Raw genomic sequence first — 24,464 nt, 5'->3', positions numbered from 1 at the left:
TGCATATGATACTGTATAACGGCTGATGTTTGCATTTATTAAAAATGTCAAGGGTGGCAGGTGTGATTTCATATTTTGCTCGCACTCTCTTACCCTTTGAGGGGTCAATATTGATTTAGTCACAAAAATTAAGAGAAGTAAATTCACCCTTCTCAAATATGGACACATTCATATTCTATTTGTTATCTTAACAATGTGTCATGCCTTTCGGGTGTGTTTAGTAAGACAGGCAACACTGTCATTTACTGTAAAAGGATATGACAGCTGCAGCAATGTTTCAGTCTCTTCACCTTTCTGTCTCTTTCTCCTCTCGACCTATTTTGTCCTTTGTATATACCCTGAGAGCCAAGGCTTGAAGCAGAATCAAGACTGAAAGGCCAAGATGTGAGAACAGAAAAGGTTTTGATTGTCCTGTTCTGTGAGCGCTTGGATCACATGGATGCGTTCACACTGCAGTCAGTACAGACTACATGGCATGCAAAATGACGCAAAGGGCAATAAAGGAGTTTAATTGAATGAAATATGACTTACAAATTGTTGTGTCCTGATGAGTAGGAATGAGATTAAGGACAATATCATGTGGTTAGAGCAGTGGTTCTCAACCAGAGGTTCGAGGACCCCTAGTGGTCCGTTGTTTAATTATCAGCGGTCCGTAAAATAAGAAAGTATACATTATTAATAAATTATAATAAATGTGAACCATCAAATTTAATTTTAGGCTCAAATTCAACCTTTATTTATATTCACGGGCCTGTGATTATCCCAAAGATCACAACAGGTAATGTTATACATTGAAAAAATGGTCTCTGTCTGTGAAATGGCTACTATGCGGACTAACACTTATCACACATGAATACAATTCAGCCTCCCCAGTTTCCTATGATACTATTATTGTGTGGATCTCAGAGGGCCACAACCTTTCAATACAAGCCTCTTCCACAAGCTGTGAACGGGCCATCAGCCTACTATACGATGTATGTACATGTAGATTAGCTCTTGGGGAAAGTGCTACAGAGACTATTGAAATTGTGAGAGCATGTGAGCAATTTTCTCTCAGAGCATACCTCTGGCTGCTACCACACCTGGTTGGCACACCTGGCCAACACAGAATTGCAACTTCATGACAAAACTGTTACAGATGTACGACACATTTCAGCATCCACGAGGAAAACTGACCTCTGTTGTGAATCATGGGGTGTCAGTACTTTCCCTCAGCTGAAATAGCTGTCAGCCACAACAAGCACGAAGTTACAATCCTACTTCCCTGACAATGAGGATATTTGTGCTCAGCACGACTGGATATGCTGACCATGCCCAACAGCATTGATACAGCAGAGCGACTACATGGGAGCATCAACCTGTCTTCAGACCCTGGCTCCATGCTGTAATTTTCAGAGGCATTACTGACACAGTTTTGTCGCTGTGAGGAGAAGGGGTACCAGAAACTTGCAAAGGAGGCTCCCCACCAGTTGCACCCATTTGAGTCTACCTACTTGTGTGAGGTCCCTTTCTCAGCTATGTGAAGGGTCCAGTGCATGTGGGAGTCCAGCACCTAAATTCTACAGTCTGTTGGCAGCTTCCCGCAGCTCTCAGGTGTCTGTCTGTCTGGACCAGCTGGGTCTCTGGCAGCACATGGTGATGTTGACAGGGGGCACTGGCTGGAATTGGCTTCACAAAGGTCTCAGCTGGCAGTTAGCCGCTGCACCAATGCTCAGGGAGGTTCCCTCTTAGGATTGCAAATGTTGTTTTATGGTCTAATAAATGTGCTGATGGGACTGTCATCATTTGATGTTCTGCAGAATGATGTTCATTAGAAGACACACATGCATTCATGTATTTAGATTTGAACAAGTTACATATACGTTATTTGGCTTAGGCTTTTCTAACCATGCTGCTGTCTAACTTGTGACTTTCCTGTCTCTTTCTCTCTCTTACAGCAAAGCATCCTTGTACATTGTGTGGGTTATTTTATAATAGTAGTTTGTTTAATTTGGTCTGGACCAAAGGGAAAAATTATGTGAGATTGCATTTTTAATGAATAAATGAATTGCCAATGTACCGGGTGTAGGATACAATCACCACACACCACTGTTTTAACTCCTTTTCGACCAGGGAAAATCGCTGAATTGCATAAATACATTAGTTGCTTATAAAAATCAATGTAAGACTTCTCATGTATACATTTCTTTTCACTGGCCTGCCACTTCTTGACAGTAACAGGAAAAGACAAAAAGAGATAGATTCATGGGATGAAAAATGTATTGGAAAACTTAAAAAACACAGCACAAATGCTGTACATATAGTCTTCACACCAGCTATATTCCCTAACTACGTTCACTTATCTTCATCTACACCTCAGAAAGATCTATGGCAAAAGACACCTTAAAAAGCCAAGCGTTCTTTTTTTTAAATCTACTATCACTTCCCTTCCTTTGTCAGTTGACCTACTGCAGCTGTTTTGGGGTCCGTTGCGCGACAGAATAATCTTGTAAACTGCAGTATTTTTGTTTTAGACCTGTTTAGTGATCCTTCCACACTGTTGTGGTGTCTTCACGTCCTTTCAAGGATAATTGGATTTGTGGAACTCTCAAAACGGATTGCTGCTTCCTCATGACTGCCCCCACCACAGCAGGCAAGCACAGCTGTTGCTGACTCTGTCCTGGTCAATACCATAGTACTGGTAATCATTATCACAGGCTGACCATGCAACAAGCTTCATCCAGTGCAGCTTAAGTTTTGGTTGGTTTAAAAGTGAGGGGTTGGGGTATTTAGAATTCTCTTCCATTGCACACTATCTAGCATTTATGTTAGTAGCCCACTCTTACTGCTTACAAGATGACATTTTTGGGCTTCTGTGGTGCAAGGAAAGATGAATGGATTTGGCTCTGTGTTCTCCCTCAATCTTTCAGTCGGTCGGTCATACATACAGTGTTTAGAACTGCATGCAACAGTCTGTCAACTACCACCACGAATTCAGATTGGTACAAACTATGAATACAATTCACTGATGTGACTGTTTACATTGTTTCTTCAACTGAACACTCTCGCTGGTAATACATCTATCTATGACAAAGTGATTTTGCCTTCTTCCAAAGGGCAGTACAACAGGAGATGGATCCTTTCTCCCTCTTTATTTTGCTTGCAGCGCAAACAGAGCCGCAGAGATTTCTCTTGCCATGAGATCCATGATGTCCTTTTTAACCTCCGTGTTGCTGCCTCCATCTTGATTCTGATGGAGACAGCAAAACCTAATCATCTGCAAAGAACAATAATGTAATTTAATGTCACTGTGTTGTGGGTTGAGCCAAGGGGCCCTGGTCAATCATGTTAGCAAGTTTGTCAATGTAAATGTTCAAACACTTTGGACTGTAGCCCAGTATCACACAATGACCTTGACAGAAAAAAAAGCGATTCCCTTATTTTCCTTCCATATGGCCCTGCATTTATCATAGTATATTGATGGTTTTATGGGTATTAGACATAAGGTTAACCTTAATTAACCTTGTTAGGTGTAAGGTACTTAAATAGGTGGTACACACACATGATAGTAGTGTGGTCTATGCAGCTGGAGTCGTGACAGTGTTTTCATTGCCTCTTACAGATAATGATACTATTGCAACAACAATATCCTTTGTGAGTAGCGACAAAATGTCTTTTGTCAAGGACAACAGGGTAGTTTACTTTGCATGGGTTGATAGAGATTGTTCTACATCAGCCAGTGTGAATATTATCTCTCTATTATACACAACTAAAACGTCAGATACGTTACAGCCAAATTTGCTCAGGTGTAAAATCATTCACATTGTCGACATTTGTTCTCCCATGTTGAGGAAGTCAAACCAGTTATTGATCACACACCACAGGGTAAAAGCAAGCTACTTTTTCTGACCCTCTCATGATATCAAATGGTGAAATTATGTTGCATTCCTTGTCATGTAATTGCTTTATACTTGACAAATGGGTTACATCCATCAACAGATATGTTGGAAATCAGAATACCATAGAGAGTCGTTCCATCTTTACATATTGGAGATATTTTTTCTTGAATAGGGAATGTGCCATAGTCGTGGACTGTATCCCTCCTAAAAACAAACAATGAGCATTTATTATGCAAGAACAATGATGCAATTTAAGTAGCATATTGTTTTTCCAAAAGACTGCTAGTCTCTCACTGTCTCCACTTCCCCAGCAACTCTCTGACACAACGATGTGCCCTCTCAGCCTGTCCCCATACTTTGCTTCTGTGCATGTGTGTGTTTATGAAAAAGAATGATTAAGAAAGACACTTACAGAAAAGAACAGCTTCATGAGCACATGCATACATTACAGACACACGACTCCATTGTGTTTTGCAATGTGTACCGATGTCAGCCACAGTGTCCTCTTTGAGACCATCACTGGGTGGCACGAAATTCGGAATCGTTCTATTTCGACACAAAGTGGCTTTAAAGGTCTAGTGCGTAGGATTTAGTGGCATCTAGCTGTGAGGTTGCAGATTGCAGACTTCTCCCGTGTGCCAAGCATGTAGGAGAACTACGGTGGCGATGCGAGAAACGCAAATGCCGCAGCAACGTGGCTGACTCTCTGAGGAGGACCAGCTCTGTATTTAGATCTAAACAATTCATTCGAAGGTGATGAAAACAACGATTCTGGAATTCAGCTAACCAAAAAATGTATGTGTTGACATCCTGTCACATTGACTGGCATAAAAACCCATCCGTTTACGCTGCAGATCACGATGATCCATCTTCACTGACTGCCGCAATAAATTATGACTGGAAGACTGACATTGACTGCTATCTACATAACCTGTACAGACACGACAATCCCTACAAAACAACAGAGAATATTTGAGGACAAGCCTTGGATCACAAAAGGGCATGGTGGCAACCCTGAATGTTAAGAACATTGTATTTTTTCTCAGGTGATAAGGTTGCAGAAAAACTTGCCTAAAACATGAAGAAAGTTGAAGAAACTGATAATGAGGCTAAAGAGGTATACTTTAGCTTAAAGACGCAGTCTCATGGAGGTAGAATCAGGGACGCCTGGTGGGCTGTTAGAACACTTGATGTCAACTCCAACAGAACTAGCACACCATGCTCGAACTCAAATGAATGCCATGGCATAGAGACTGAATAACTATTATCACACGTTTTGAAAAGCCTAATCATGTCAGACAGTCCCAAAAAACAACTTTGTCAGTGACTGAGGCGGGTTCAACCACAGTAGGAGTTGGTCCATGCAGATGAAATCCAATAAATATCACCATTTGCAAAAAAAAAACACCCAGAGCCATTCACTTCTTGGCTGTTTAGCGCCACAGCAGATATAAAATATCACCTTAGATCACGTTAAGGAGGTCTTAAATGTAGCCATACTGAACAGCATCAAATTCATAAATGCAACATCAAGGGGTCGGTGGTGATGCAGGACTCTCACTATTGCATCACACATGGAGAAGCCAAGATGCTGTTGCCAGAATTATTTTTTGAGGAATTCCCTGCTGACTTCAACAACACTTTAAAAAAAGTGTTAGAAATTGGTTGAAACCCACACCTCAACATCTGGGTCCTTGATACTTAACAGAAAACAGCAGGTTAGAATAAATGTTCTCCTAAACTCTATAAGAAACACCTCTACTGGATTACCACATCTCAATTGTACTCTTCATCTTGTACAATGGCAACTGCAAGATGCTTCTCATTACTTAATTATTACATGCACAGAGTTATGGCTCGTTATGGCTCTGTGGGTATTTTATACTGTTTTCATTCAACACTAATGAGTCTTGATTATATATATATATATATATATATATATATATATATATATATATATATATATATATATGTTTGTTTTATATATATTGTTATGCTCATTGGATTGTATGTGCCAAGTAAGCCTTACACTATTCTTGAGCTTATTTATTTTAGCTTTGTTTTATTATATTGGTTGTTTAGTGTCTGGTGTAAAAGTTTTGTAATGTCTTACAATGGGTAGGGCTGTAAACCATCTGTCTGGGCTGTGTGGATCTATTTCAGATGTTAATCTGCTCTCTTTCCTCCTGTCCTGTTGGTAAACAATATAATGAATACTTAATGGCAATGGACGGAGGGTTTATGAAATATGAGTGTTTACTGTAAAGGGAGGACACACTGAGAAACTGATAACTCCTCTCTTATCTGCACCAAACATATGTTTGCATTCTGCAGAATATCTGTCAATGTGATGTGCATGGACGTAATGTGAGTGTGTGTGTGTGTGTGTGTCTCGGGGTTGGAATATGGGGGGTTGTAAAGGACAAGACGCAAGTACGTACGATTATTACGTGTGTGATTATTTAATGAAAGTTTCCCATGTGTGTATGTATGTCTGAGTGTGATTAATACAACTCAGCCATGCAGACTCACGTGCATGTGCACATTTTACTCATAACACAGGCTCGCCTGTCTATGTACGTCTGTGTGCGCTTCCTGCAGCTTAACATGAATGCGCACATACATGTGCAAGTGTGACTCTTAACTAGGCTGACCCGAAGCTTCCACTGTTGCCATGGTAATCAACGTCTAAATCAGTATTTGAATGCAGTGTTTTGTTTTGTATGCGTTATCCCAAAAATCACAAATAGCCCATTACATAAGGAATACTAATACCATGCTATTAATTATGCTTCATCATTGAAGGTGAAGCGATTCATCTGATATGAGAAAGTTTTATTTTTTTTAATTATTAAATCAACTTTCTTTAATGAATGAAAAGTCAGTGCTGCCTCCCTTTGTGTGCAGCCAGAGGAAGAGAAAAACATCTTTTGACAGCAGTGAAAATGTAGTTTTTGAAAGACTAACAGCCAACAAATATGGATTGAAGCAAAATATTTCATAAGATAAAATCATGCTGTGAATTGTGGACATAATTAAATTCATATCTAATCAATATTTTTTAACCTTTGAACTTTATAACGCTCTGGAAATGTTTAAATCACACAAGTCACAAACAAGCCTTTGCACCGAACACTGGAATCTAATTTTACAAATAATAATAAATACATATCTTTACACCAATACATTTTGACGTAGTTGATTACTCTTTTCTTATTTTGAAATGTTATTTTAATTTTCTTACTTTCCATTGCAACAGTTTTGCAATGTTTAATTTAATTTCCTAAAAAATCAATTTAAATTCAGCATAAGTGACATTTCATGTCACCCATTTCCAAGAGTTTTGTTGTATAAATGGATGGATTAGAGCTGTATATGTTGCAGCAAGTCACACGCACACGTGCGCACACACACACACACACACACACACACACACACACACACACACACACACACACACACACACACACACACACACACATCCCTCACAACAATGTAAAACAATTATGTTCAGTCATGTTGTAATACATTGTAACATTTCTTGACAAGAGTGGGTATCAACAAATGTTCAGTTTTGTATAATGTTGCTCTGTGTTTTAGACACATCAGCGAGGCATGGGAATTCATATTGAATATGTATGTCAATATAAGAGCAGTAAATTGCATTAAATATATTTGGTGTATACTTATACTAAATATTTTGACAAAAAAATATCTAAAATGTTGTACGACAGTGATTACAGATTTTGCTAGTGTGTGCTTGTGGATGCATAATGTGTATTATTTGTCTCTGTGTGTGTAATCTTCAGAAATGAGCTTCTAGTTTTATTAATCTTTGTGCCAGCGTGTGTGTATCTGTTTGTGTGCCTGGGTGTATTTGTATGAGAGGAGAGAGAGTGACTGAGCGTGTGCCACCCGACCCGCCTTCAGCCATGTTCTGGATCAAACATTCCATCTGCTCAATACTGTCCTGCTGTTTCCTGCAGCAGGTATTCTCTCTCTCTCTTTCTCTCTCTCTCTCTCTCTCTCACACACACACACACACATACTTGTTTCCACTTCTGCCTGCAACCCACTGGATGTGAACACACTAGATGTTCCCAAAAAACAATGTGCACGCACACACACACACACACACACACACACACACACACACACAGGAAAAAATGTCAATCATCCATCCCACTCCATGCAGAGTGACAGTCACAGATTGAGCTGCAGCTAGCCAGAGGGCCCAAAACCAGGCATGGGCAGACATAAACACACAGACGTAACTAAATGCACACAAACACATACACTCCCAGTATCCTATCCAGCGGTTCCTGAGGAGTGACTCAGATGAAACGCCTATCTCAAGGCTCTGAGGATAAAGAGCCTGGCCTGCAAAGAAAGGAAAGATATGAGCTCTGGGAGCGTTGCTGATCCGTAACGTCAAGCCTGTGCTGGAGTTATCTGTCCGTCTGTCTGTCTGTGCTTAGACAGACACACGGACTGTTCCACTAGCCAACTAGCCCAAGGGTGTAAAAGAGGGGCAAATGGAAATAAAGCTAACAGGGAGTGAAATTATGACGGTCTGAATATTCCAAGGTCATGGAGAATACTTTTCAGTCTGTTTGATTATTTAAAAACAAATACAAAACTTTTGGTTCATCTGTAATTCAGTCCAGTTTGGTGTCGCTCTGTTGGCTGTTAGTGCATTTCTTTTGAGTTTGAATGAAACGCTATCTATGTGTATCAATCCTGTATCAATTAATAGGCTTAAATATGACTTGTACGTGGTCTGGATAGAAATCTGCAAATGTTGTAAAGTCATCTGTAAAGTTTCCTAACTTTGCCCTTCTTCTATGCACGCAGATACTTCGTTGTTGGAATTAGATTTAGATTCGCTGGCGCAGGAACTATTTACTGTCAAAGGAGGACAAAGAGGGATTTTCCATCTCCCTCTCATATTACCTCCAGGAAATAGACCAGCACTGTTCTAGAAAGTAAGACACATCAAAGAGACTAGCACTAGCATCCTACAATTCCTTAGGCTCATACAACTGTGGCCAAGGGGCCAAGGAGAGTGCAGCATCCCATGGGGTCAGATGTTCCCTCGAGAGAAAGCTCATCATAAGACAAAGTTTAATGAAGCATTATGTGGGACTGTGGATGCTCTATATTCAATGGCTGGAGGGAGTGTTCATATACTGTGAGCCGTAACCCTGCAGCTTAAAGTCTATAATGAAATCCATAATGGCTCATGGACAAGGGTGCAAGTAGGGTAGAGCTTTTATCTTTACAGGGAGATTTAATACATGGTTTCATCTCTTACTTTGTGCTTAAATATGTGTGCCATAGTATTTAAAGGAAAATAGGCCAGGTCCTCTCTTGGGGTTCGGGCGGCAGGCCCAGATGCAGGCAGTAGCCTTGCAACTTCCAAAATTGGGCCCTCAAGAGGCCAATGGCACAAATGGTCTGGCAACAGCTCCCACAGCCACACATATTGGCTGCAGATATAGCAATCAAAAAGTCCCGAAATAAAAATAATTTATGACAGAAACATTGCTGCAGAGACTTGATTGATTAAAATGGGTAACTGATGTGATGACTACTGTTACATGGGAATAAGGGTGGATATGCAACCTATGGGGGTGGATATGCAACCTATGGGGGGGAGGGGTAAATAAGAAAATAATGCAAAACAAAACACTCTTAATTGACTTTGAAGTATATTTTTGGATGATAGCTTGGGTATAACTAAATGACAGTGCTCCTCCAAGCTCAGTTTTGTATAATAGCTACATTCAAGAAGATGTCAGACACATCAGTATCATCTGCTTGCACTATTTACACTTGTCTCTCTCGGATGGAAGATGCCTATTATTTTCTTTGTCTGAGAAATTAACAATATTTTGCTGTGTAAAATTGCTTTACAAGTAATATTGTTATATTGGCACAAACACAGAAATAAACTTTAAAAACCTGTTTTCATCAACAGTCGGTGCTTCCATTCCCATGTTAAACATTATCAAAATCTCTAATGGTCAAACCTTGTGAAATTACCTTTTAATTATGCCAAAGAACATCACCATCATGCCATTCTAACAAGGCACTCAAGAGGTCACAGGATCAAATCCCTCTGCTCCGCATTTCCAACATCAAATGTTTACTTGAGAGTGAATTATGTAGGTTCTCAAGCCACATAAAGCATTTTGCTGTATATATATATATATATGCAGTATTCAAACATTTTTTTCTTTAATTTCTGTTGCAAGTCTATTTTAGTTCATTTTGAGCTCCATTTAAACGGTAAAATTCTATATATTTATTGCTGTAATAATATCATTATGATTTGTATATACTCTATTTTGTGGTTTTGGTTTATCCAAACTAACTCTTAAGATAACCAAGATGAGAAAAGAGGAAACAATGGCACTAGTGGAGGGATGGAGGGATTACTGGAGACTTTGTAAATGAAGACTGGATACATCAATGAAAGAATTAGATGGGTGGAGACGGTGATGGAGAAAGCAAAATAGAGGATTTGTCCCTCGTGGTTTCCCATCTGCTGTGCATCTTTTAACCTTGCGTGCCCCAACCAAAAATAGATTCATTTGAAATGTTTAATGCATGTAGACGAATAGAGTGAGAAAAAGGCAAGATAAAAATAGAGAAGAGCATGATCCTGATATTTCATGCTTTCATTTAAGAGATCCATGCACACATAAATCATGAATGTTGGCAGAGCATATACTTGTATGTTTGTAAGCCAGTGCATACATGAAATCATTGCAGACTTTGGCTCTGGTTAGTCAGTTCTTGCCTCTGCTGCTGCCCTTGCCTCATGGCGAGGTTAAGCACTGAGCATTAGAACGAGGCGTTCTCATTACATTATAGGATGAGTAATGCTTGGCAGTGGCGAGTACAGTTCAACTTTACAGTTACTGCCGTTTGCCCTCATCATCTCTGCCTTCATTACGGTCGCCATTGTCATTGAAACACCATCATCATTTTCATACATATAATCCTATCACCGATGTTGATGTTTTCCGTCTTTGCGAGTGCAATAGTATTGTTGCCACAAGTTGCTTCTCTTGTCATAATTATTGTATTCATTTACGTCTATCAATAATCACTTTAGATATGTATTTAATTATTCTATCTCCATTGCTGTCAGTTAATAAGTGTCAGTTAATAAGTGGCTTTCTATTATTATTATTATTATAAGTATTCCTCATTGTTCTTCCTCTTCTTAAATATAAAATGTCTTTTATTTTTGTGTCATGGTTGATGGACTGATTTATTACCAAACACCAATTTGCTGGTAAAGGGTCTTTTGTCAATTAAAAAAAAAAGAATCAAAAGTGTTAGAACCAGTTGACATTTGCACAGCAATAACCTTAACAATCATTCAACCAATATACACTATGAAGATACCAATTTTCTTTCTTGCAAAACACTGTGCGCTTACAGGTTCAAATTAAATTAAACCTTTTTTTCTTTTACATTTCCTGTGGCCATGTCTACCATTCCACTTTGCTTCTCTTGTAACACACAACAACTGCTTATGTCACTTGGAGAATTTAGCAACGTGACATAACAATTTTCCCAAAAACATGAAAAGCCACTAAGTTTGTTATCCCCTATTAAAGATGTACAATTTCAGGGGCGAGCAGAAGGCGTTTGCATAGCTCATCCTCCTCCTGCAGTAAAATGAAGATGTTTTTGTGAGGCTGATGAATATTTTAACTTTTAGGGCAATTACATGACTCTAAATGAGTCGGAGTGTACTTCAGCTAAGCTAAAATATGCAGGAGCTGTGAAAGACATTATGAGCAGTGCCAAACAAGTGGCATGTGTCTGAGGTAAACACCTCTAATACACACTACGTTAATTGTACTTCCAACTTTTTCCGTTGATTTATCTGAACTTTGTACACCAACGAAGGGGGTGGATTACTTACATTTTCTGTATTTTTAGTGATCTAGCTTTCTCTCTTCACTTAATTTCCCTTTTGGTGTTACAGCTGTTGGAGATTAAAATGTTAACATTCAAACTAACATTCAATAAAAAAATGAGCACTGGATTATTTATAGTTAATCGATCGCTCAGAGGTCAGTTCAACACACAAATGACAAATTCTCTAAAATAGTTTCTTCATTATTCATTCCTCTTCAGTTTAATTTTGAGGTGTTGTTTCTGATTAACTGCCAAAACAAATAAACAGCTTAAAACCTACACTTTACAATTACTCATACATCTGCCATCACATTTGTTTAATAAACAGTACTTCACTCAGGTCAGGACAGCTTACATTTTACACCTATCCTAGGTTGCAGTCTTGCAGGCAATAATTGAAAATTATCATAACGTCACACAACTAATTATGGTGCATCATTTTAATTAAATTCAACCTCTTACACAGTAAAAAAACAGTTATTATCACTTTTTATCTTTCTGTTTACCTGTCCCTTTTTCTCTTTTCTACAATTCACACACAAACACACACTAGAGAAGCAATATCATTTCACTTGGTCTGCGACCCATGGGGTTCTTTGCAAAACCTCCTGTCACTCATATCTGCAACAAACAAAAAAGAAAGCTCAACAAAAGTATCGAGTAAGCAGTTTTTATTCTGCTGACCACAATGCCCCTCCGCTACGGCCAATCAGACTGCGATGAGTTACTGGACGTCATGGACCCACACACACATGCCCAGCTCTGTGTGTGTGTATGCACACCTGCCTGTGTGTGTGTGTGTGTGTGTGTGTGTGTGTATGTGTGTGTGCCAGTGCAGAGGGAGTTGCTCTATGTCAAGACCAAATCAGATACAGTATATTGTTTGTGAGGACACCCACACACACACACACATATATATACAGTAAATCGTATGCCTCCTCACTATATTGTAAAGTCGTGGTGTTGGTTTTGTAGGCTTTTGGGGTTATACTGGATTTTTTTGTTGCGTTTGCAGGGCGGAGATATTAGCATAATCTGGGTCAAAGCTTATGAATGAGGATGTGGATGCATGTTTTACTCTTCTCCCCAAAGACTACAGCACAGCCCAGTTCATACATTATTCACTTGACTAGAAGTGTCTCCAAGAAAAGATGGTGAGAGAGAGAGAGAGAGAGAGAGAGAGAGAGAGAGAGAGAGAGAGAGAGAGAGAGAGAGAGAGAGAAAGAAAGATGTGCAGACAGAAAGAAAGATGAGGAAAAACTCAGCCAAAAATAGCAAGTCTTCAAGACAGACATGAGGGCAAAGGTCTTGTTGTCATTTGGGGACACATTAATGCTCAATTCAGTTTCAGTTGAGAAGCAATTAAACTGTTTCATTTTTATCAAAAATTGGACCCTGGAATTGGCATCTCTTCTCTAGTTCTTGGACTCATCACAAATCTCACAAAGGTCCCCAACATGACACAAGCCTTGACGACAGTGAACAGCTCACAAACCACTTAATAGCAATGCCCTTCACTTCACTTGTCAAACATTGGCACACTATTAACCAAACATTATGCACTTTTTCACATTAAGTGATCAGAATACCCTTACTCTTAAACTATAAGGTTAATGCTTTTGAGAATTCTACCACCTACCACTCGGCACAAACGGATTGTCTGAGCCTGGTTATAATGTGTACTAATACTTAGGTATTTTTCTTTAAGGAAAGAAGAAGGTTTCTATGCATCTGTTTTTATTTTGTCAACAAAAACGCTGACCAAAAAATGTACATACGTTGTTGCGTTGCCATTCCTCACAAACAGCTGTGTTTCTCTGACCTCGAAAACTCGTAATATCCTGTCTTAGATGTCAGGGCCGCCTTACCTTCCATCAGCGGAAGGCTGGCCACAAAAAAGGCCGACATGGAAAAGTCCAATACGGAGACGGGGTCCCTGAATGTATCACCACTTGCTCGGCTTGAAAAAGCTGTAGCAGACATTATGGCACTACGTTCAATCCTTCCTGTTTCCTGTGTGGAGACCAGTGAGGGAGAACATTGAAATGGCTGAGCCGGAGATGAGGTCCATGTGGTCCAATATGTTATTTAGAGAAGCGATCCCGAATGAGGTGAGCTTTCTGTAAAAACATCGTGCCAAGTATAGCATTCATGAATGGACAGAGTGCTGCCACCGAGTGTAAACGCTTGACCTGATCATTCGGGATAAATGACATGATCTTATTACAGTCCTCGAGTCACGGATACCAGTTTTATAATTTTTTAGATTCATTTATTGCTGTTGGGATGTAAAGACAATTTCTTTCTAAATTACATGTTTTTAAAATGCATTACCCGGCAAAGCGTTAATAAGAAAAAAAACATGAATTCACTAATGTTAGCTAATGCTACTGGTTCTTGGAAGAAACTGATTACTGGACTGAATTCATACTCTAGATTGGGCAATGGCGTACCAGGGTCCGGGACCGGACTGAATGATGAACAATTTCTGATATAATAATGATAATAAATGGTAATCTTCACATAGCGTTGGTTTTTTTTCCCCACCGCTCGTGGATATAGATTATGGACGAAGCTAATCCAGTTAATATGGCAAAAGCGTCACTCAATTGAGCCAATCAAATCGATTCTTTACATTGCGAAGACAGTTCGCTAGAGAAAACACAGTAGGGAACACAAACCAAGAGAGTAGTTCTGTTCAAAAAGCAATTTCCAACAGTTTGGAAATGATTACCGAACCCTCCGAACCATGGATACAGGTGTATGATTCAAATTTGACTAGAATTTCACTGACAAAAACTAGGCTAAAATATCTTTAGTTTTTTTTGACTACATGTTATATTGACTTTATGACTAACTAAGAAAAGTTAAATGATAAAAACGTGACTAAAACTAATATACATTGTTGTCAAATAACAATCAAAATCAGGCGCCAAAATTAACACTGCTATGCAAGTGCTGTTTACAATTCATAATTCATAAAAGTCATCATGGCATCCTGGGAGTTTTTTGTATACATAATGTATTTGTGCTGTGATGGTGGGAGATGCTTGGTATTATACGCTTGTATTCGTGTTTGTGTGTGTGAGAGTCTATAACTCGTGAGTGTGTGAAAGTATGAAAGAAGTCTGCTTTTTTACAGACAAAGGAAAAATGTCAGAAGGCTTCTTTCTGCACCCAACTGCATTTATCAGCCTTTTCTGACCAATATTACTTTCTACCTCCATTCAAAAATGACTCTCGAGAATTTCCAGGTCTCCCCTCTTTTAACACGAGAGTTTCTGTAGGCAAGAATTTATTGTTTTGAAGTTATCACGTATGCGTTCCAGAATGTGCTAAGACTGCAAATATGTAGGTTTCCAGTACGTGTATAATACTCATGTAGCTCATATTAAGTAAATATATGTGTGTGCATGCATTGCATATTACAGCGTCTCTGTAAGTACATGCACGGGATATGCATGTTTGTGTGTAGCGGAATGAAGGGGCTATAAAGTTCTAAATCATGCTGCATGGCATGGCAAGGACAGCATGTCATCACAAATAAAATATTCCCAATAGAGAAGGAGGCAAGGCCCCTGACACCAGCACATACACATCTGACTAGAACACACTGAAAGCACACACACATCTGTCTAAAAGATTTATACTGAGTGCAATTCAATGAATAAGTGGTGTCTACAGGTCCTTGTCTCTGTGCACATGTGTGTGTTATCATCCATGCTAGTTTTGCTTTAATTTCAATGTAGCTTACCGTGGACTTGACCTATTACATCATTTTAATTAACTTAGCTTAATGCAATAACAGTTGTCCCATCCATTGATTCACTGTGCATCAGGTTGTGTGCACAAAAGTGACTTTGTATGTGAGTGAATATGGCTTAAAAAAATAGCTTGTTGAAAATTGTATTCTGTGCATGTACAATAAGTGGAAAATACATGATAGGAGGCTGGTAATGTATAGATTCCACAAGAAATACCTGCTTGAAGCGTACAAACATCAAAGTCGCATGTACAGTAAATCAACATGAGGAAGTAACACAAATTTTCACACAAACTCCATATTTCCTAACATACATACTGATACACTATAATGAGAATATAATGGAGGCAATGTATTAACTATTGATGCTACCGTCATTCTGTTTCTGTTACAAGCTCATGAAATAAGTATGTTTGAAAATTCACTAAATGATGAAAAAACACTCACACTTGTGTTTAGCTCCTTATACAGCATGGGGCAACTGTATCTTACCCAACGGCTGAACTCTTTTTCACGTTTGAATCTGCCCTGCAAACAAGTAGACATATTGAATTCCAGGTAACGATTTAATTAATGTGTAAATATGTGTGCATGCCAGCGCCCAGAGCCTACAGAAGTGAAGCTGATGTGGGAAATACATCACCACAACACAATGTGTGTGGGCCATCTGTTCTTTTACCAGCCTGGATAGGACACATCATAACACAAATTACTTCTTGCTCTTTATCAAGTTAACATTTTTAGATGTATATTCATAGATATAAAATCTACATTAATAATTAATCGAAAAAAAAGTGTCAGTATCGCCAGTAGTATTTGTTTGTGTGCGATCTACTTTTGGGTGGACCTTTTTCATTTACGCCTACTTTAACTAACTTTTTTGGCCATTTGGAGGAATAGAATAATGAAATATTGTTTTTTTCTATCTGCTGCAGCTGAAAACTACATCAAAGAAGGCATTGTGACTGAACCAAAACAGTAGAGTTGTGGGCTGGAAAACCAAATTAATAGATATAGCTGCTCACATATGTTATCTCTTTTTGTTTTTGTTCATCTGGGCTTGAGTATGTTTATCACAAACCAATAAGAGATTCATTAATTTAGCTCATGTGTGATGTTGATGAATAATATAATGAAATTGTGAGTCAGTGTAATCCTAGCTATAAATCCAGCTTGGTTGAATAGTCAATATCTGCTGCTAACAGCAACTCTCTGGAGCGGTGTTCGTAGAAGAACCAACAAATAAACAGAAAGTGGTCTCCACTTCCGTCATGACCCTTTACATTTGGCCTGTCACGATAAACCTGGGCGCCACTTTTCCACATCAACCCTCCCACTCCTTCACACAATAAAGGGCCTTTCTAACCTTCAAAACATGAAAGAAGCCTCCCCTGAAGAGAGTTTAAATCAGTCCTTACCTGCAGAGTTGGAGCACCAGTGGAATGCAATAAACAAATAAAGAAGAAGCATTTTTTTCTCGCAGATCATTTGTACACATTTGTTAATCTTCCATCCACAGCTTGCCTAATATCAGTTTGATATCTCTCCTCAAAGAATATATAGCTTTTTGCTGGAATGTATCTGCTGTGTCTACCACACATTAGTGTTCAGCCATTTAACAACGTATCTTAGGTCACATTTGACTTTGTTCTAGAATAGCATATGTTATGATATATTGTGAAGACGGAATCAGGGAGCTTTCCATTATTATGATTGTCAAGAGGAGACATTCTGTTCAGGAAAAAAAAAAGACAGACAACAGCCCACACACCCTACATGAAGAGATAGCAGTTTGCAGCTAAAATGTAGTTAGGTCGCTAGTAGGCAAATGTCAGCAAACACTGTGTGGGATTAGACAGCACTGAAGGTAAGAGTATAGATTTCTGTATGTGTGCATGTGTTTGTTTTTGCATGCACCAGCGACTTTTAGTTGAATCCTGCCTCTCATGTCGGGAGGTCTCCGTCATTGTCAGTCCGGTCCGTTCCATATTTCTCCTGCCTATGCAACTGGGACGTTTTATTTTATTTGCCTGCCATAGACCAAGGTCTGGATGATTGATGGACCCACATGTGCCTCTCCCACCATTTATCAAGTGGTCGGTGATTAGGATAGGTTGCTCTCATGCTCGAATGCACACACATACACACCGATATAGAAATGCATGCACCCACAAGGCTTACCCTAAATTACAACCAATGGAGACTGCAATCATATGGGTTAGGCTGAATGCAGTTTTGGTTAAAACACATTTGGGACACAACAGAATGTCTTAAACAGTGTTTTTTTATGTTTGTAGTGGCAGAGTCCACTTCATGTTTGTGTATGTGTGCATTTGTGTGTGCATTTGTGTGTGCATTTGTGTGTGTGTGTGTGTGTGTGTGAACTAGGCAGACTGAATAGAGTTTTTTACTCTAATGCCCTCATGCTGGTGCCAAAACATGCAGCTTAGGTTGGAGTCTTGCAGAGATGGAATAAATAACAGTATCACTGTTCTAAATGCCAAGCGTTTATCAGCCATTTATGCCTAATAACTTACTTTTCATCACTATAAAATCTATACTGCGAGCCAAAGCAGAGAGCGATAATAAAATGAAGTGGGATTCAAGAGACAGCATTCATGTTATTTTTAGGAATTCCAGTACTGAATGAGCATTGCATGTAAAAGTGCTTTATCCATGGCAAATGTAAAGACAACAGTCAAACAGTTCATACAAACAGGGGGGGAAGAGTGAAATGGAAAGACAAAGCAAGAGATTGGTGAAGTAGAGGAATTGCACAGAGAAAGATACATGTTAGTAAGTAAAAAAGGTTAAGTTGTTAAGTGGTGAATATTACACTCATTCATGATGTTAGATTTATACTGTTTAATGTCACCAAAGACGTGTGGGTAGTTGAGTAGCAGGTGGTATGACTAGCATTACAAAAATGTGAATTTGGTGTGATTAACACAAGAGACAAATATAGAAGAGGGAGCATGCTGAGATGGTAAAAGGGTCAATATCAACATTTTAAATAACTGAATTGTTAAAATTGCAGACCGATTCCAACAATTAAAATCGTTGAATTATAATGTAACTTGTTTGTGGATTTGTTTGTTTTTTACATTCCCAACTCCTATCAAACAAATTGTCGAAAGAAGGTAAACTGCAACGTAGTAAATTGCATATAATGTTCCCTCTAAGTAAGTATAAATAAGTACTGCACTTTACATAAATGGAAAAAAAACACCTACTTATATTCATCTCTCCTCATCACAAATTTGGTACAGTGCTGTTAATTAAGCAAAGTATGTCCTGAGGTGAAATGACAGCTGTATTAGTATGTGAGGCTTGCCATGTCCCATGAGTGTGTTTTGACATAAGAGGTGCAGAAAAGGTGCCAGGCAACAAACGGGAGTCAACAGGAACCAGGGAACAGGCAGTGTTCAAGCAGCCACTTAGTGTGAAGAGTCATTAATAGGCAATGACAAGGCTGCATAGAGTGGATCCCTGCGTCTGTGTTACTGGCCTGGAGGAACATCAAGCTGAGCATTTATATACTGAATTACTTAATACAGTTAGACAGGCAGACACAGAAATTCTGTTCGGTGTTATTATGGCTTTGTCAATGTCAGATTTGTGACGAGATGATCCCTTGTACTTAAAACGGATTTGTGGATGACTATATAGGCCACAGTGGAAGGAAAATAGCTTAAAAGAAGTGGGTAGTTCTTGATGAAGTCATGTGTCCTCAACTGACCTAAGTATGGGACATTGGTTACAGGATAGCACAGGTGGTTGTATATTGGGGGGGGTCAATTAAATTGTGGGGGCATGCTCATGTGGTTGGTTGAAATTGGAGGAGACATCTGATTGGCTACAAATAATTTCCCACATTTGTGAATCGAGCGACACACACAAACGCAGTGAAGTTCACACATGTGGTTTGTAAATGCAGGTTCAACAGTTTGTATATAAATGTTGCGACATCCAAATTGGACATTTTCAAATCCTTTTAAAAACATATATTTGTGAATCTTTTGTGTGGATTTTGTTTGAATTTATATATGATGATAACTCATTTTATATGCAGTGAAATATATTTTTGTGGAGAGATTCATTAATATATGAATTTGTGAATCCTTCTGTGTGCAGTTATTAATATTGAGACTGATCTGACCCCATAACTAAGAAGGGTAGGGATTAACTCATGGTCAATAGAAATGTGATCGTGTGAAGAAAACTGTAATACATGTTGTATGCAAAAAGCAAGTAAGTTGGCTTTTACCTGTTAGGCACATGCATTTTTGCGACTAACTTATGATGAATATGTATTCTTAAATATAATACTGTAAGATATATGGTATGATATGAATTATAACACTAATTGTGTGTGTCCTTTTTTAATCCAAGGACCAAGAAGGTTGGCCACAGTGGTTGCTGTGGTACACATTTCTAGTGATTAAATGCCTCTACTATGCAATATGCGTCAGTGGTTGAGTTTAAGTGTCCCTGTAATCTATGTACCCAGAAGAGAGGGGGTATATTTTGTTCACCTGCACATACCCTTGAAAAACCAGCTGGCTGCAAAGGATCCACAGACAGCCAATAGGCAGAGTAGCATGTGGGTAGAGATTACTCTGGATAATGATGACAATAAAAGGATTGAGGAGAATAAAGATGGGAAGGGGGGGGAGTGAGAGGGGACGGGTGAAAGCAGGAGCTGCTTAAACATTAACAGTCTGGAGTCAAAGTCACCTTCATTACGCTATCACATTTCTAATGTCTTTGTTACATAAATATACTATCTACCTCCCTCTGTCTTGTAAAATGATGGGGACATTTCTATTTTATTTTTTATTTTTTTATAACATACTATTTCCAGAGTTTCGACCAGAGCCAGAGAGTATACAAATCTGCCTGTGTGTGGAATCTGTGACCTTTGTGTGTGCTTTTGAGCCTGCACGCTTGTATGCAAATACTTTAAAAGTAAGTGAGTCTTGACTTTCCAGAAATTGCAGCGTTCGTCACTGGATCATGCTTTTGTGGAACTAACTTCACCCTGCAAATAGTGTGTTGTTTCACTGACCAGCGTCTTTCAGATAATGTGCATCTATGCTGGTTTTAAAAATGATTGTTTTTATGGGATTGTTTAGCTGTGATGTCCCCAGGCCTGTGTGTGCATGTGTATATGTGTAAGTGCAATATACCCATGGAACTAAAGGCCATTTACTGAAGCTGCTAATGTTGTGTAACAGAGTACAACAACCAGCTGTGCATGGGATGCCGACAGTGTTGTGCATTTTAGCTTAAGTGTACATAATGCAGTGTTTACACCAGTACAGTTTGCCACCCTGCATGCCCTCCTGCTGCTCATTTCTCTCTGTTTTCCCTCTATCTTAAAAGGCACAGTGTGTAGCATTTGGTGGCATCTAGCAGTGTGGTTGCAGATTGCAACCAACTACTCTGCTTTCCAAGACAGCAGTAATATGAGCTGCTGAGTGCAAAGCTTCGTTTAGCCATCCTTAACATAATAACACGTTTAGGAGCAACGAAAGTCAGACAGCAGCTGGCGGTCTGGCATCCTGCGGCACACCTAACCACAGTTTTAGTCACAGCTTCTGAAAATGTAAATACGAGAAAGGCTCTCACCTGTCTTTCTGTCTTGAAATTGCCAGTCAACCCTCATCTACCTGCATGCATGTATTTTATTGTTGTTTAGCTGTGTTGGGCTGACTTATATATTTTGCATTCTTTTATGTTTTGTGCTTCTGACATGTATGATTTTAGTGTCTAAAAATGCAACATAATCTTGTCTCTCGTCTATGTTTCTATTTTACATAGATATCCCTCATTAATTTGCTACGTATGGGTTGTTTTACGAGCTTCTGTGTTGCATGTCTTAATAGTACTTGACAATGTAGTGCAAGGGTCTCCTGGATGATGTTTCAACTTGTATTAATATTCTCTCTTCTTTTATTGTTTCTGCATGCTTTGTAAAGGCTAAATAATGCATAACTTTTTAATTTTAATCTTATATTCTGTTTTTAGGGTGACTTTGTAACATCTGTCCAGGGACTACAGATAAAAAATAGGCTCTCGGCTAACTCTGGCGCATTTACAGGAATGTTTTATTAATGTGCACTGTCCCTACCAAATAAACCAATAAAATAAGAATAAATAAATAAAGCCAGTGTTTAAAGCCCCCCCCCCCCCCCCCTTTGTATCTTTAGCTGGTTGGCAGATCAGCTTTATCTGAACACATTCTTTTCTTGTTTGGTGGTTCCATCATTTTGCAGTGGTTCAATGCCAACTCTGTGATGTCTTATCAGGGATCTGTCTGTGCCTGTTACTGTGAAGATAGATTGAGTCAGAATATAAAGAACATGACAGATAAAAGCAGGGAACAGTGTAAGTTTTGGGCTTTATTAGTATGACAATTGATATAATTAATGTAATTATGTAAAGGTAGGCCAGAACTTAATTACAGGAGAAGCCGGTTTCCTCATTTCAACTGATGGATTTCATAATAAGTCTCTGTTTTCAGGCATTATTTGTCAACACAATTATTATGCAGTTGTTCTTTTATTACTTGGACATTTTATATTTGATCTCCCAGAAAATCATATACAGAATTACATGACCATTGGAAAAGATTGTAAAAAAACAAAAACAAAAACAAGACAGCAATAGAGAAAGTAGTTGGTAAACATAGTGGAGAATTTGGGAAATAAATGGACCTTTTTTTCAAGACTTGAATAAGACCGAGACAAACTAAAAGAGGTTGAATAATTGACATATGTTCACCAGATGGCCAGAGACACAACTCCAATGCAATGCTAATGTTGCTTCTTAAAAATATGCAACTGTTTGCTGACAACTTTGCAATATCAACTTGTTATACAATACCAACACACTTGTTTCCACTGACCCCACGTGGCCAAAAATAAATAATTGGTTAATGACAGAATGCTGGAGATGCATTAGGCAATTATCATTTTGCGTGCTTGATGTAACAGGTTTTGTGATCTTGTGATCTCAACTTCATTATTATGCAGTCTATTTTTTTTTCACATTACAGCATAACCCAAATCTGTGTCCTCTTGATTGCATACAAATACAGCACATTCTGATGTGATGCAAATCAACAGACATAAGATACTTTTTTAGTGTCTTATGTCTTGATAATGTGCTTATGTCAATTTTTTTCACTATCGTCTGCGGTTCTTCAACTACCGACGATCAGGTTGCAGGTATACTGAGTGTAGCAGCTTTGTGTTTGGTGTCTGTGGGCTGTCCCTGGCTGCACCTGCTCTCCTGCATGAGGTAGGAGGTGCAGTTTTACAGTGAAGGACACTTTGCTTGTTGCCTCTCTCCTGGGCTTCTGCTTTTACAATTTTGAGGATGTCTGGAGTGGTTCAGCGAAGATCTGATTGAATTGCACAGTATGATCTGCAACAGTAAATAGTCTCCCCAGCAACTTAGCTATAAGTGTAATTGGTGGCTTGGCGACCGCCATATATAAGCCACCGTAATTAGTCACCGTAATTTCACTAATTAGTGGATACCGCTTTAAAGCCCCGTGTTCTGCATTTTGGCTGTCACCATCTTGGTTTTTGCCCATCGCCATCTTGGTTTTTTGGAACCAGAAGTGACATGAGAGGATGCAGCTACAACCGAACAAGACAAGGGTCAAAGTTCGAAGATGAAAATGTGGACAACACCCAAACCGGACAATGTAGCGACTTGTCAATCACAAGGAAGTCACGCTGTAAAGCATACCCTTCTTTATTGTCTATTTTCCTCTAAATGAGAGTATAATTTACTAAATGAAAATGATCCTGCACTAAAGAAGACGTGAAACTAGCAATTGATACAATAAACTCATTAGGAAAATGTTTACTGAGGTAATAAATCAAGTGAGAAGTAGGGTTATTTTCTCATACTTCTATATAATCTGATTTATTTTTGCAACCAGAGGAGTTGCCCCCTGCTGGCAAAGAGAAAGAAAGCAAGTTGGCTTCACTTTTCAGACAGGGAGATTGCCGCTTGGCAATGAGATTGAATCTCGACCAAGCAGTTGTGCCTGGTCGAAGGTGCTGTGTGTAGGCATCACCGTAATCCTATTTTTCAGAGACATGTATTATACAGCACGTGTAGTGGGCTAAATTCCCTTCTCTGGCCTTTTACATGCGGTCAGAGGTGAGTTTAGTGTTTGCTCGCAAATAATATTGTGTGAAATCAAAAAAAGTCTGTTAGTGCAGCCAGCAATGAGTAAGCATCTGGCTTCATCCCCTTTAGCCTTGCTCGAGGGCAAAGCACGTGTGAAATAGATCAAAGTTCATGCATTCATGTTCATGCTGTAGTTCTTTGACAACTATTGGAGTCCTTAAACTCTGTCACTCTGCCTCTTCTTAAGTTGCTGACTTTGTCGAAGGCAAGAGTGTTATGGCTATTTATATCCAGCCTATACCAGGAGTGTTTGGTGTGATGCTCTGAGACTATAAAGCTTGTTAGAGGGTGCCTGCATTGATACAATGGTGTCAATGTTTAAGCAACAAGACAAGAGTGTCACGGAAAAATATTAAGTAATAATAAATGTATCATTTAATATATTCTCAAGGGGAGAAAAACTCTTCCTCTCTCTTTTTCTTTCCTGTATTTTTTTTCCTCTCAGTGGCTTTACACTGGGACCAATCAGTGTATTTTTGCTGAGGTGCAAGACTGTGTATATGGAGTGTGTGTGCTCAACACCAACTCTTTGGAGAGTTGTTTAAGGCATCAGAGGCGGGAGCGTTCTGAGCTAAACCCTTTGAAGTAAGTCATCTCGATGTCAGAGGACACCGTTAGATTGTCTAATGTGCGTGAATGAGTGTGTTGTGCATATTATATACGCGAGTGGA

Source organism: Anarhichas minor, unplaced genomic scaffold, assembly GCF_050575085.1.
Source record: "Anarhichas minor isolate MPS153535 unplaced genomic scaffold, ASM5057508v1 ptg000026l, whole genome shotgun sequence".
Classification (NCBI taxonomy): Eukaryota; Metazoa; Chordata; class Actinopteri; order Perciformes; family Anarhichadidae; genus Anarhichas; species Anarhichas minor.
The sequence above is the reverse complement of the archived record's forward strand: the minus strand, read 5'-3'. Positions refer to the sequence as shown.